This window comes from Galeopterus variegatus, unplaced genomic scaffold (assembly GCF_000696425.1).
Source record: "Galeopterus variegatus unplaced genomic scaffold, G_variegatus-3.0.2 Scaffold1074, whole genome shotgun sequence".
Taxonomy (NCBI): Eukaryota; Metazoa; Chordata; class Mammalia; order Dermoptera; family Cynocephalidae; genus Galeopterus; species Galeopterus variegatus.
This window is the reverse complement of record NW_007727185.1, coordinates 356,899-362,949: the sequence shown is the minus strand read 5'-3', so window position 1 is coordinate 362,949 and position 6,051 is coordinate 356,899.

The following is a 6,051-nucleotide window of genomic DNA, read 5'->3' as shown; positions in this document are numbered from 1 at the left end:
CTCTGGGGCATGGGACCTGGGCCAGGAGCCTTGACTGCCCAGCTGAAGGGTCATTCTTGTTTTGTTCAGTAGAAGTGTTCTGTGTCCTTTGAGCTATCACTTGTTTCCTTTTCTTTCTTCCTGGGCTGCTGCTAGGCACCTTCATTTGGGTTGCTCACCTAGCTGGCACTCATTTTTCCAAGGGTGATGGTTAGACTATCTCAGCACTGTATAGCACAGACACCCAGAGCAATCAGAGCAGAAGCCTGCCCAGTGCTGAGCCGGGATTCCAGAGGGCCACTGCTGGGCCAGGCACTGACCCTTCTGTTGCTGGGCCATGGGGGGACAGAGGAGGGGCCAGGGATGTAAGGAGGGACATTGGGGATGTGGCTTGGGGAAGGGGTCATTTATCATTGGTATGGAAATATTTCAATATTTTAACAATAGTGCCACCATACCCGTGAATATCAGTTCTGCATTCTCCCCGTCTTCCTTGGATTTTATTAGGGGCAGCATTGTGCTCAGCTAAGACTACACCCCAGCCTCACTTGAAGCTTAGAGGTGGCCGATGAAATATAAGGGCAAGTTTTCAAAGGGGCTCATTCAGGTGGGAGGAGTCCCTTTGTCCTTTGCCAGTTCTCCTTCTTTTGAAACCTGTCCTGCCAGGAATGATAATGGCTGGAGCTCCAGCAGCCATCTTATGACCCTGGGGATGGAAGTCCCATGCTGAAGAAAGCAAAGCAGAAATACATCTAGAAGGAGCCTGGATCCCTGATGAGTGTAGCTGGCATACCAGTCCCAGACTGCCCACCTCTGGACTTTTTTTTTATAGGTGACAATCAACCTCAAGTTTGTGTGAGTCTCTGTAGTTAGGTCGCTATTATTAGTATCTGAACTCAACTGCTAACTCACTTTGGTTCCAGTCGTAAATGCTCATGTCTCCTCAGGGCTGGTTTGTCATCAGGGATGGAGATGGACAAAGAACCTTCCTTTGGCATGTGCCCTCCACAGGCTAGATGTGTTTTGTCAGCTAAGCCTCAAAGCCCTTCTGACCACTGGTGTTATTCTCCTCACTTTGACAGGTGACAAAACTGGTCTGAGAGGTTATGTGGCTTGATGGGGGCGGAAGTGGGACCAAGGCCTGAGTCTCACAGCCCACGTCTGCTCCAGCCACCTCTCAGTCTGTGATGCAGGACTGGGGTCCCCTTCTTGCCTGTCCCTAGGGGAGCGCCTGTGAAGCTCTCTGAGGCTGGGCATTGTTGGCTTGGACAGTGGCCCTTGCAGATCCTGCAGTGCCTCACTGGCACCCCAGTGGGCTTCTGCCTGTCCAGAAAGCAGGGGGAGGGACATGTGTGTCAGAAAGGAGCCTTAGGGCCGGCCCGGTGGCACACGGGAGAGTGCGCCGCTTGGGAGCATGGCGGCGCTCCCGCTGAGGGTTCGGATCCCATGTGGAGACCGGTTCCCGCTCACTGGCTGAGCGAGGTGCGGGCGCAGCACCAAGGGTTGTGATCCTGTTGCCGGTCCCCGGTGCGGGCGCGACACTGAGGGTTGCGATCCCGTTGCCGGTCAGTAAAAAAGACAAAAAGGAAAAAAAAAAAGAAAGGAGCCTTAAATATCTCCTGTCTTTCCCCATTGTTAATCACCAGAGAAAATCCCAGAAAACTCCAGTAGGGCTACAGGCCAGAGGGTGGGGAGGAGCTGGGAGGCAAGGAGGCAGCCTTCTGCCCTCTGTGCTCAGGGAATGGCAAATCCTTGGGCAGAAGGAAGGAGGCAGGGACCATATCTGAGGCGGGGGCCTCCGAGGGGCCCGAGAAGGTTCTCAAACTTCGCAGGCTTGGAGGCCACATTGTCCTCTGCCCAGAACACTTGTTCCCCCCCAAACCCGAAAGTCCAGCTTCTGCGTGACCTCTGAGGGCGGCCGCAGCAGGAGGATCATTTTTTGAGGCAGATTTATTGCCCCAAAGGTCACTAGCAGATGTCGGTGGAGCCCAGCACCTGGAGGACGTGTCCTCACCCGCTCTCGGACCCCTGTGTCTGACTCACTTTCGTTCCTAGTCCATTTGTCCAGAAGCCCACAGCCCTGCCTTCCCTCAGATCTCCCCGAGTTCTACAGTCCCACTTTTTCTCCTCGGGGACCAGGGCCTCTCACCCCCCCACCCCATCTGCCCAGGGACTCACAGAGGGGAAGTGTCCCTGCGCAGGGGACAGGAACAATGGGGTTTCTGAGCACTGGAGAAAGAGCCAGCGAGACCCGGGGCAGGAGCACAAGCTGGAGGCTCAGAGGACCTGCCAGGGCCCTGGCTGCCTCTAACAGCCCCTCCCTGTCCCTGACTCCCCTCGGAAAACGTGACCCACCGGGCCCTCCTGACAAGCGCCCGCCGCGCCTCCCCCTTCCCAGGCTCCCAGGCGGAGGAGATGGAAAGCAGACCCTCCCGAGTGTTTAACTTCAGCGGAGATGATAATAACTTTCCCATGGACGCAACTGTATCCTTTCCCTGTGTTCCTTCGGGGATCCCAAAACTCCATACGGTTCTCATTTGCAGCTCGTTCCTGAGGAGGCCTCATTTCCTCGCCACACACCCCTGATGTGGTCAGGGTCTCCCTCCCACAGCCCGGGCAGGGGTGGGTGGGGGTGGGGGCTTCCCTGAGCTTTTCTCTAATGGCTGCCTGCCCCCAGGACCCTCTCTTGGCCTCTGCCCTTTTCCTACCACCCTTCCCCCCAACACCACAGGCTTTTCGGTTCCTGCTCTCCATGCCCAGGGGCTGCTGTCAGGCCTGGGGCTGTTCCCTAGGCAGAACTGCCCTTTCTAGAAGTTTCTCCTACTCAGCCTGGTGGGCATGTCAAATGACTCCAGGGGTCACTATTAGCACTGTATCCTATGCGAATAGCGCCTCCTGGAGTTAGAGGACAGATGGCTCTACTCGAGAGAGTCCCAGAGCCCTTTCCAGCCAGGAAAAGACCCCAGGGGCTTTTACTTCCACACCTTAACCCCCTCTTGCTAGTCAGCTCTGCTCCCCAAACTACTCCCACCACTCACCTCCCGTAACTTTGATCTTACAGGAAACCAAGAGGAGCAGAGAAGAGGAAAGAAAAGAACAATAGACTGTCACTTCTGCATAGCTCTCAGGTTTTGTTGTCATTTTCACATTCCTGGTGTCTCTCAAGCTTCAAAACTCCCCTATGGGGCTATGGGGCAGGGGTTTGTCATCTGCATTTGATAAAATAGATGAGCAAACAGAGACCCAGGGAGCCTTAGATGACAAAGAGCCCGATCAGGGGCCATTGGGCCCTGGTTCTGTCCTGTCCCACCATTTCAGGTCAGGAGGCAGGAAGGGAAGAAACCGACGGTGAGCAGGCAGTGGAAATGACTGCCTGGGTCCGAGTCTCCCACTGCACCCTTTGCCAGTTGTGTGACCTCGTGTGAGTCACTTAACCTCTCTGTGCCTCAGTCTCCTCATCTGTGAAATGGGAATTATGACAGCATGGCTATGGGTTCATAAAGGGAGCGTTAAGAATGGTGCTGGGCACAAAGTGCTATTGTTGTTGTTGTTATGAGATGTACAGGAGCCAAATGAAAGCCCACCGAGAACTCTGCTTCTCTCTCCCTCCCAGCTCCCTGCCCCCATTACACACACATGGAGATCTTTGAGGACAAGTAAACCTGTTGATGTTGCTGCTCTCGCTTCTGCATCTGGCTTCCTCTTCAGGTCTGGCCACCACTTTCTGTCTTCCAGGACTAGTTCCAGTGGATTCTGTCCCCCTTCCCCTGTTGGCAGCTCCCAGGGTCCAGGTCAGCCAGGGTGCATGTGGGGCTCAGGGATCCCACCTGTCCTGCCTCCTTGGTTGCCCAAGGTCCCCAGAACCCACAGAGAAGCAAGCCCTTGTCTTGGCGCTTGGAGCGTCCTCAGGAGCTGGGCTTGCACTCAAAGGCTGGCCCTTCAGGGCGGTTCTTTTGTTTCAGGCTGGACCCAAGATAAATAGATGTGATTAGAAGATCAAAGCACTTTCCACGGGTTTGGCCTGAGGGGATCCTTTGATCAGCCGCCATCCCTCAACCCCCCCCATCACCCCACCTCCACCCCATTGCTCTCTGTTCAGAAATCCTCCTGTTTTCCTTCCCTTCTCATCAGGCTGCTGCCTCAGCTCCCCACACCACGGCCACACCAGGTCAGTCTTGTCTGTTGATGAGGAGCTGGGCTTCCCCCTTCCGGGGTGTTTACTAACTCACCAGTTGGAAGCCTAAGCCGGCACACTGCAGCAGGCTTGGAAAACCCAAACGGTTTCATTTTGAGCCTCAGTTGCAAAATCTGAAATCTTGATATGCTTGTAAATGATGGGCGCTGACTCATGCCTGCCTCTCAGGGTATCTAATTAGATGCAGGTCCTGCCCGGTCTCCCAGAACTTGGCCCAGTGATGGGAGGGGGGCGGGGGGCGTTATGAGCATTTTCTCTTGATCCTTTGAAAAGGGTAGAAGTCCCTGTAAGTGCTAAACTGTAGAGAAACTGTGGAATGTTCCTTAAAACTTCAGAGGTGGCTCGGAAGGATTGTGCTATAACTGTTCAAAGTGTACCCTCTGCCACTTATGGCTGCTGCACAGGCTGCTTGGCCTCCAAACTAGAAGGGAGGTGTTTTCTGGGCACATTCTGGAATAGGCCACCTTGGCCAGGTTTCCCTGCCATCAACACAGGCCATGGGGGCCTCAGCTGACCTGCTCTGGGGGCTCTTGTTCCTCTGTCTTAAGCTGCAGTTCTCCAGGCACTGCTCAGGGAGTTGATGATGTGCAGGGCACCTGGGTGCCCATAAGGGGAGAAGGTCCTTGTCAGTTGAATGCGGTCCTACAGCAGATGGAGGAGCATTTCAGGAGAGAAACTCCAGGGAGGATGGAGATCCCTGCCCTGAGTTTCCCTGGAGGGGCGGGGGACAGACAAATGGGGGCTCTGGCTGCGTTTATGCTTTTACCTCCATGTGGGCAGGCCTTGGGGAAGCTGCTTTTTCTAATCCAAGAGGGATTGGCAACCTAGGTTTATTTGTTCAACAAATGTTTAGTGAGTGCCTACCGTGTGCTAGAAGCTGGTCCAGGTGCTGGGGTCTATCAGTGAACAAAATGGACCAAAGCTTCTGCCTCCCAGGGCCGGCCCGTGGCTCACTGGCTGAGCGTGGTGCTGACAACACCAAGTCAAAGGTTAAGATCCCCTTACCAGTCATCTTTAAAAAAAAAAAAAAAAAAAAAGGCTCCGCCTCTCATGGAGTTTACATTCTAGGGATGGAGGGAGACAAACAGGAACCACAGTAAATAAGTACACCATCTCATCTGTTAAAAAGGAGAGATGTGCTATGGGAAAACATAAAAGGACATAAGGGAAGGAGGTCAGGAGGGTGAGCTGCGGTGGTGGCTGTATGGAATAGGGAGGTCAGGAAGGGAGGTCAGCAGGCGTAGGCCAGGCTGATTATCTGGAGAAAGAGCAGTCCAGGCAGAGGAACAGCCAGTGCAAAGGTCCTAAGACAGGATCACCTGGAATGCTCCAGGAACAGCAAGGAGGCCAGCGTGGCTAAGGCGGAGGGAGGGAAAGGATAGGGACGCAGGAAGAAACGTGAGGGGTGGGGCAGCTTGTTATACCATCTTGGAAGCCATTGTCAGGACTTTGGCTTTTACTTTGAGTAAAACGGGGAGCCAGTGCAGGGTGTTGAGCAAAGGGGTGACATGATCCAACTTAGGTATTTTTGGGGGACTGGCTGGCCAGTACAAGGATCCGAACCCTTGACCTTGGTTTTACAAAGCAGTGCTCTAACCAACTGAGCTAACCAGCCAGCCCTAGACAAATGTTCCTGTGTGGTTGTAGTATTTATACAGTTTTTAAATTAATTTGGAGAAATTTCAATAGCTGATGCCATACTTAGATTCAAAAATGAACCATGAATTTTTAAAACTTTTATATCGAGGTATAACTTGTGTACAGTAAAGTGCACAAAACTTAAGTGAATAATTCAAAACCTTTTCACATGTTTATGCTCATATAACCACAACCCAGGTCAAGAACTAGATCAGCTCTTCAGAAGGCTCTCCCATGCC